This window comes from Camellia sinensis, chromosome 7, assembly GCF_055761805.1.
Source record: "Camellia sinensis isolate YWXY chromosome 7, ASM5576180v1, whole genome shotgun sequence".
NCBI classification, from domain to species: Eukaryota; Viridiplantae; Streptophyta; class Magnoliopsida; order Ericales; family Theaceae; genus Camellia; species Camellia sinensis.
In genome coordinates, this window is record NC_138967.1 from 94,015,629 (window position 1) to 94,024,825 (window position 9,197).

Consider the following 9,197-nt stretch of genomic DNA (forward strand, 5'->3'; position numbering starts at 1 on the left):
GTCTAGGTTTGCACCTGAACTGGTGGCGTCTGAGGAACGCCGTTGCTATGAGTTTGAGCGGAAGTTGAGGCGGGGCCTCAAGTTGAGAGTTGGAGGGTCTTATATCCGAGAGTATAGACACCTGGTAGATGCTGCAGCTCATATGGAGCTTATGATGCAGGAGGAGGATGAGGGGCAGAGAGGCTCCAAGAGGAGTCAGGATAGTCAGGGTGATGGTAGGAGGCAGAGGGGTTCTAACCCTCAGCAGTTGCAGGGTGGTGTTGCTAGATCGACCTTCCCAGTCCCGAGTGCAGGCTCCGGGAGAGGTGGTCAGGGGGATTTTACCTGTTACAAGTGTGGCCAGTTGGGTCACAAGGTTTCTGTTTGCCCGCAGAAGGGTGGAGGTCAGAAAGCTGCTTCTTCTTCAGCTAGACCGCAGAGTCAGAGTTTGGGCAGGGGGCAGCTCTTGATTTGTTATCAGTGTGGATAACCTGGGCACATGAAGAGGTTTTGCCCACAGTTGAGTGCCACTTCGGGAGCGTCTGGTTCTAGGCAGACGCAGGGTTTTCAGCCAGCTCAGTCTGTGCAGGCCTCGAGGGCCAATCCGAGAGCTTCGTCATCCCAGTCTGTGCAGCAGTCTTTTGCTCCGAGAGGTGAGCAGGTAGACCAGGGGCCTACGGGACGCGTGTATGCTGTTACCGCGCAGGATTTAGTACCGGCTCCATCAGTAGTGAGAGGTACTTTTCTGTTTTGCAACTCAGTTGCTAATGTGTTGATAGACACGGGTGCATCTCATTCTTTTGTATCTGCTGCATTTGCATCTGTTTTGGAATTGGAGTTAGCACAGTTAGCATCTCCTATTTGTGTGGTATCGCCTTTGGGTGGTGAGTTGATTCTGAAACAGGGTGTTAGAGGATGTGATATAGAGGTCGCCGACTATAGGCTTCTTTTTCCGTTTGTTGTCATGCCCATGAAGGGTTTTGATGTTATTTTGGGTATGGACTGGTTATCGTCATACCGGGCTGTTATTGATTGCTACCGCCAGAGGGTTACACTGTGTACCTTGAGCGGGGAGTGGTTCCATTTCTTGGGAGACCGGGTTGGTAGTGTTTTGCCACCGGGATATGATTCGCGAGGGCGAAGTGAGCTTAGTAGTCTACTTGCTAGTTTTGAGAGTGGTGAGAGTGGTGAGACCCAGGTTGTGTTACCGAGGGTGGTTTGTGAGTATTCGGATGTCTTTCCCGAAGATCTTGTTAGTTTGCCACCTCACCGAGAGATAGAGTTCTCTATTGATTTAGTGCCTGGTACGGCGCCGATTTCTATGGCACCTTACCGTTTTGCTCCAGCAGAGTTGGTTGAGTTGAAAGTTCAGCTCCAGGAATTACTAGATAAGGGCTTTGTTCGCCCTAGTGTTTCACCGTGGGGAGCACCGGCCCTCTTTGTTAAAAGGAAAGATGGTGCCTTGAGATTGTGTATAGACTACCGGAAGTTGAATCGGGCTACGGTTAAAAATAAGTACCCTATGCCCCGTATAGATGATTTGTTTGACCAGTTGAAGGGTTCCCGTTGTTTCTCTAAGATAGACTTGAGATCGGGTTACCATCAGTTGAGGGTCAGGGAGGAAGATATTCCTAAGACGGCATTTCGTACGCGGTATGGCCATTACGAGTTTTTGGTGATGCCATTCGGGCTTACCAATGCACCGGCAGTCTTTATGGACTTGATGAACCGGATTTTCCGGGAGTTCTTAGACCGATTTGTAGTTGTTTTCGTAGACGATATTCTTATCTATTCGTCTTCTGAGGAGGAGCACGAGGCACACTTGAGAGTGGTGCTTGAGTTACTTAGAGCCCATAGACTGTACGCCAAGTTTGGGAAGTGTGAGTTCTGGCTGAGGGAAGTCAAATTCTTAGGCCACGTGGTATCCGGAGAAGGGGTGTCTGTTGATACATCCAAGGTTGAGGCAGTGCAAGATTGGGCACAGCCTAAGAGTGTGTTTGAGATCCGCAGTTTTCTGGGATTAGCTGGGTATTACCGTCGGTTTGTGAAAGATTTCTCCAGGTTAGCGTCACCGTTGACTAGACTGACTCGGAAGGGAGTCAAGTTTGTGTGGAGTGAGACTTGTGAAAGGTCGTTCCAAGAGTTGAAAGTTAGATTGACCACCGCTCCGGTGTTGATTATTCCGGAGAGAGGGTTGGGTTATGCGGTTTATTGTGATGCCTCACGAGAGGGTTTGGGTTGTGTGTTGATGCAAGAGGGGAAAGTGGTAGCTTATGGCTCACGTCAGTTGAAAATACACGAGAAGAATTACCCCACACACGACCTAGAGTTAGCAGCTGTGATCTTTGCCTTGAAAATCTGGAGGCACTACCTTTATGGTGAGAGGTTCGAGGTATTCTCGGATCACAAGAGTTTGAAGTATCTGTTTACACAGAGAGACTTGAATCTGAGGCAGAGGAGATGGATGGAGTTCATCGAGGATTATGATTTTGAGTTGCATTATCATCCGGGAAAGGCCAATGTTGTGGCCGATGCCCTTAGTAGGAAAACCATTAGTGATGTAGCTTGTATAGCCATCCGGGAATGGGTGATGTTGGGAGCACTTGGCGAGTTTGATTTGCTACTGGGCGAATCTGTTGAGGCTGCGGCCTTGTTTTCTGTTGTTGCGCAGCCTACACTTGTGACTAGAGTGTTAGAGGCACAGAGAGGTGACCTTGAGGTAGAATCCCTCCGAGAGAAGATCTCCAGTGGGAAAGTTGAGAAGGGTTTGACGGTGTATCCCGACCTGAGTGTGAGATACCGAGACCGTTTGTTTGTACCGGAGGCTTGCCGTGAGGAAGTACTCCGAGAGTTTCACCATTCGCGCCTTGCGGTGCATCCGGGAGGTACTAAGATGTATCAGGATTTGGGTCGCCAGTTTTGGTGGCGAGGTATGAAAAGAGATGTGGCTGTTTTCGTATCGAAGTGCCTTACTTGCCAGCAAGTGAAGGCCGAGCATCAGAGGCCAGCGGGTTTGTTGCAACCCTTGCCTATTGCCGAGTGGAAGTGGGAGCATGTCACTATGGACTTCGTTGTAGGCCTTCCGAGGACTCAGCGGGGTAGTGATGCTATTTGGGTGGTTGTAGACCGGTTGACTAAGTCGGCGCACTTTATTCCTATGCGCGTGAGGGATTCAGTAGATCATCTTGCCGATGTGTATGTTCGGGACGTAGTGCGATTGCATGGGGTCCCAGTGACGATTGTCTCAGATAGAGATCCTCGTTTTACTGCTAAGTTGTGGCAGAGTTTGCAGAGTGCCTTGGGCACTAAGTTGACCTTTAGTACGGCTTATCATCCTCAGACTGACGGGCAGTCCGAGCGTACTATTCAGATCCTCGAGGATATGCTTCGGGGTTGTGTCTTGGATTTCAGTGGGACGTGGGAGAGGCACTTGCCATTGGTAGAGTTTGCCTACAACAACAGTTTTCAGTCTAGCATCGGTATGGCACCGTTTGAGGCCTTGTATGGCCGACCGTGTAGGTCTCCAGTTTGTTGGGCCGAGGTGGGTGATGCACCTTTGTTGGGTCCGGAGTTGGTTAGGGAGACGACGGAGAAAGTTGAGCTTATCCGTAGGAGGCTTGTTACAGCCCAGAGTCGACAAAGGAGTTATGCCGACCGTAGGAGGAGACCTTTGGCGTTTGAGGTAGGTGATCATGTCTTTCTGAAGATATCACCTAGGCGAGGTCTGATGAGGTTTGGGAAGAGTGGGAAGTTGTCCCCTCGGTTTATTGGTCCTTTTGAGATCCTTGAGAGGATAGGTGAGGTTGCTTATCGGTTAGCCTTACCGCCGCAGTTGTCCGGAGTACATGACGTGTTTCATGTGAGTATGCTTCGGAAGTATGAGCCAGATCCATCACATGTGTTGGATTGGACTGATTTAGAGGTAGATGAGGATGCCTCGTATGAGGAGAGACCGGTTCGGGTCTTGGATAGGCGGGATCAGGTCCTGCGTGGCAAGACCATTCCTTTGGTGAAAGTCTTGTGGAAACATCACGGAGTGGAGGAAGCCACATGGGAACGTGAGTTGGAAGTCCGAGAGAAATATCCGGACTTGTTTGTTGTTATGTAATCTTATATTTAAATTTTACATCTTGTTGAACTTAAGAGCTTTGATACATGTCTTAAGTTGTGAAACATTGAGAATGTTTTGACTATTGGTAGTATGTTTTGGAACTTGCCTCATATGGAAGTTGAAAGTGACATTATATGTGTTAAATATATTGTTGAAATTGGAAGGATAGTGCATAATGTTGATGCATGTTGAAAGTACATATGTTGTTTACATATTGTGATGTGTCTCTTGTTAAAGGGATGGGATGACCGGTAATGGGTCGAATTGTTGAATGTTAAAATGTAACATTGTTTAAAATGGAGGAAAACTCGTTTTGAAAACTTGTGCTTAATTTCGGGGACGAAATTCTTTAAGGGGGGGAGGTTATAGCGATCCCGGGTTTACCCTTGTTGTATAGTGATCCGGACATGTGTCCGTGGATGTTGGTAGTTGTTTATTATCTTGTTTACATCCTTTCTTACGTTGTATTTGAGTTATAGGATGTGTTGAGCGGGTTGGTTACAGGTTGGTTGAGTTTAGAAACCAAAACTAGTTGCCCAGATTTTTGGCCTGTACGCTCGAGCGGAGGTGTTGGCGCTCGAGCGTAGATTACATCCATCCAGTATCTTGTTGTGCAGTGTTGTGAGCTCGAGCGTAGGGTTGGGAGCTCGAGCGGAGGTCTGGTTCTGCGAAAGTGCTGAGCGAGTGCATTCTGCGCTCGAGCGGGAGGTTGGCCGCTCGAGCGGAAGTCTGTGAGTGTACGCTCGAGCGGGGTGTTTTACGCTCGAGCGGAAGACTGGGTTTAAGTCCCGAAATTGTGACTTTTCAAATCACTTTTTCACTTTCTCTTCTCTCTCTTACTTTTCCAAAATCACCATTGTTGAGCCTTTCACTCTAGACTCTACCTTCTCTCTAGGTTTTGATCTAGTAGGAGTGATTTACTCACCTTTGGCCTTTACAAAAAAGTTGTTGATCGTCGAGGGCTTCATTTTAATCTGAAAATCTCGGGTTTTGGAGCACGTTGGGTTTTGTCGTCTTCTCCTTTGGAACTCCGAATTTGAGGTAGGGATAACCTACTCCTCTCTATGGGTTTTGTCTTTAAATTTTGGTATTTTGAGATGTTGGGCTTGGTTGGGTAATTTTGTAAAAGTTTGGGGCTTTTGTGTAATTTTACAAAGGTTGGGGTTTCATTCATAATAAACCTAGATGCATGTTTGGCATGAAGAAAATGGAATGATTGTTGAATCATTGATGAAAATGGGACCTAAGGGTTGAAATGGTAATTATGGAAAATGGCCTAATTACATTGTTTAATTAATTGGGATAATTAATTGATGAGAAATGAGGAAATGAAATGTTGATTGAATATCCATTTGTGCATTTATTTTCTGTTTTAGAAATAACTGCTTTGGGCTATCGGTGGAGGATAGTCGTGATTGTTGTAGACAATGTATGTTGATTAGGCAAACTGAGACTAATCAATGGAATGTGTTATAGAACTTGACAGTTGCTAGAATACATTAATTGTTTGTATTGTGTGATTGTATATAGAACCAATGTGTTTATATGCGTTATGTGTAGAGGAGGAGATAGGGGATGTACTCCGCGGTTTAGGGGAAGATAGGGGATGGACCTCTAAACCGGATAGGTATTTGGAGGAGATAGGGGATGTACTCCGTAGACAGAGCTCATATGCTTGTCTAGAGAAGTGAAGATAGAGCTCATATGCTTATCTTTGTGAAGTGAAGTGTGGATACAGCTTGTATGCTTATCTGTAGATATTGTTGATATACATATCTGTTGTAGAGTGTGGATACAGCTTGTATGCTTATCTGTGGATATTGTTGATATACATATCTGTTGAGAATGTGGATATAGCTTTTATGCTTATCTGAATGTGAGATATAGTTTTTATACATAACTGTGGAAATGATGATAGAGCTAGCATGCTTATCTGTTGAAAAAGGGAAAATGAAAAGTAATTGGGACTTGTAAGTCGTTGACATAAATATGTAATTTATGTGATTGAATCAGTGTTGACCAACTATCAATTGCTAATGTTTTAGTCATTGTCCATGGTTGGTTTAGTGTATTTCTACTGGGCTGTGGCTCACCCTATATGGGAATATCATTTTCAGGTACAGGAAGCATGCCACCTCCAAGGACATAGCTGGGAGGCTAGAGGCGGACATGTTTTGTTGTTTTACTTTTGATATATTACATGTAACTTCAAGCCAAGGGCTTAATGTGTATCGAGTTAGTACTCTTTGTTGTAACCAAGTGTTAACTTGGAAAGCTGTAAGCCCGTAGGGCATTTTGTTATGATGATAACATGTAATACTTATGTAATGAGACACTAATGAATAATAGAAGGTGGTTTGTTTATACGTCAACGCATGTCTTATTTGATGGGTTTAATGTTATTATTTGAGGGCGTTACAGTATGCAAATAAGATTTCTAGAACAAAGCTACATGAAAAAGGCGACAAAATCCAACTGCTAACCATAATGCGACCCCCACAAGTGACAGAAGACATTAATGCGTGTCATTCCAGTCATCGTCCACCAAAACACAAACTGGGATCCCAAAATTTTGTTTAAAAAAATTCTTGCCAAAGTCATAAAATTTTACAGCCTATCACCCCTTTAAATCCAAGTCTATTCTAGCTCTTTCACACACTACAAAGTCTAGAACCTTTCTTTCAACCTTTTCAAAGCCAAATCAAAGAACATAACTATGTAACCTTAGGCATGTGAATCCTTCGGTGTTGTGTGATGTTTACTTCTTCACTGTTCCCAAATCCACAGGACATGCTACCCAAGCTCGCTAATTATTGCCACCACGGTTTGGGGTTGCAGGAAACCAAAACCACATTTATATCTGGAGATTAATATCTTCATTGGATGTGTGAGCTTGTGGCTAGCCAATAAAACTACACAAAGCCTTCGATCTCCTTCATGGAGTAACTAATATTTTTACTGATAAACACACGGAAATCAAACATGAATTTTGCCAAGCCAATAATATTTTTACTTATCAAATAACCAGGCATAAACTAAACAACTTGAATTCTTAAAGAGTTTATTCCTAGCACAAAATAGAAATCTAATATGTTCCTACTCATGACAACACTTGCACCAGCAAAATTTTACGAATAAATAAATCCCAATTGGAGTATAAAATATGTACCTTCCAAAGCCAAAGTGTGGTAATTGAAGTTTCAGCTATGGAGAAAAAATGTAGAGAGACCCAGAAGCGCAGCCAAAACCAAGCCTTGCTCATTGAAAACAGTAGCAGCCAACACAATAATTCCCCGCTTCAAAAAAACCTCTAGAAACCCTAATTTCACACTTGGTAACCAAGTCTTCAACACCACGAAACTCACTATATTAAGCAACAAAAGCCTCATCTTGTTGGAATTTTGAAGCAATTGGTGGGAATTCGACAATTTTTTAGGAAATTTTTTAGTAGGTATTCTAATCAATGAAAGAATGTGGATGGATTGAGAAGTGCTACTTTCAAGAGAATTCTAAACAATTTGTAGAAATCGTGGATGCGAATCGGAAACAAACACTCTTGTTTTGGTGCTCGATGGAGCTAGTTGGTTGTGCCTATGAGTGTGGTGATGGTCTTCATCAGTAAGGGTAGCGATGCTTTTCAAGACCGGCAAGGTGTTCGACAAAATGCCCCAATGATGAAATGGCCACCACGGTTATACCTTGACAACTCTTCTTTGTTATTCTGTATCAGCACCATCACTGTCCCATGTAGTTGTGTGGTTTTAAGAGATGCCCACAAGGTGTTCGATGAAATGCTCTAAATTATGCGTGGTGCCACATTTTTGTATTAATTCTGACTTTTGATTAAAATCATGGGGATTCTGGCAAGGATGGGCTGAAGTACGTAGAGGTAATGGTGAGTTTGGCTAGCGGAGGAACTAGTAATGTAAATGGATTTGGGTTTGGAATGGAGTGATTAGCCATGGGTGGATTTGGGATGATGATGATGCTTGGTGGCGTTAGCTTAGATATATACAGGTTAGCGCACAGTAAGATCTTTTTATTAAAATACAAAGTATCGGATTCAATAAAAATATAGAAAAACTTATCACGTGTAATGTGAAAAAATAAGTTCCATTTGGTTTAATTTTTCAATCATGATTTGAGTTTTAAATTGTGTTTTGAGCTTTGAAAAGAAAAAGAAAAAAACTTATTTGTTATAATTTTTGAAAATAGTTTTGAGTTTAAAAAAAAAATTGTGTTTGGTTTGACATTCTAAAATTAATTTCACCCTTGTATTTTAATGCTATGTTTAGTTTAAGTTTTCAAATCATGATTTCAAATTAATTTCAAAACACATTTTGAAAACATGTTTGGTAAATCAGATACTTTTTGAATTTTTTATTTACCCGGTCGTCCGTTCGGACGTCCTCCCGTACAATTTTTGAATTTTTGGATCTACCCGATCGTCCCCCCAACATCCTCCCGGATGTCCGGCTGGTTCACCGGAACAATACCTTTTTTTTTTTTTTTTTTGCAATTGTCAATCGCCACCTGTTATTTGAAAAAAACAAAAATTATATTTGTTTTGTATATTTTTTAAATATATAAATTATTTTTTTAGACTAAAATGACATTATTCTTTTTAAATTGAATTTTAAAAGAGTTTGATTATGAGTTTTGAATAGAATTTTCAATAGAGTTTTGAGTTATGTGTTTGGTTTTGAGTTATAAGTTTTTTAATTAAGTTTCAAAAACTTTTTTCAAAATTCATAACCGTTTAACTTTTCTCATTTTATATGTCACATCAAAAATTCAAAAATCTTTTCAAAACTCATAACCAAACAAATTTTCTCTTTTCAAATCATAATTTCAAAACTCACAAACTCAAAATACAATTATATTCTCAAATCATAATTCCAAAACTCTACCAAATGCTACCTTGAGTTATATTTTAAGTTTTTGAGTTTTGAGTCGTATTTTGAAAAAAAATTTGTTTATTTTTTTTTAAAGTTAAAAATTTTCTTAATTTCATTTTTTTATGATAAATATTTTTTATTGTAAATATTTATTTATTTATTTTAACGTGCGTTGTATATACTATATTTGTGAGTTATATTTTTTAAAA

At 41.8% G+C, this 9,197-nt stretch overlaps 1 long non-coding RNA gene across 1 annotated transcript; it reads right to left on the reverse strand.

The window, feature by feature from the left end:
• Positions 1-7,013: 7,013 nt before the first annotated feature.
• On the reverse strand, positions 7,014-7,386 carry LOC145795212 (uncharacterized). The gene is made up of 2 exons (XR_014335704.1): positions 7,260-7,386; positions 7,014-7,048 (listed from the first exon to the last, which is right to left on the reverse strand). It is a non-coding gene; the product is annotated as an uncharacterized LOC145795212 (long non-coding RNA).
• Positions 7,387-9,197: the final 1,811 nt, after the last annotated feature.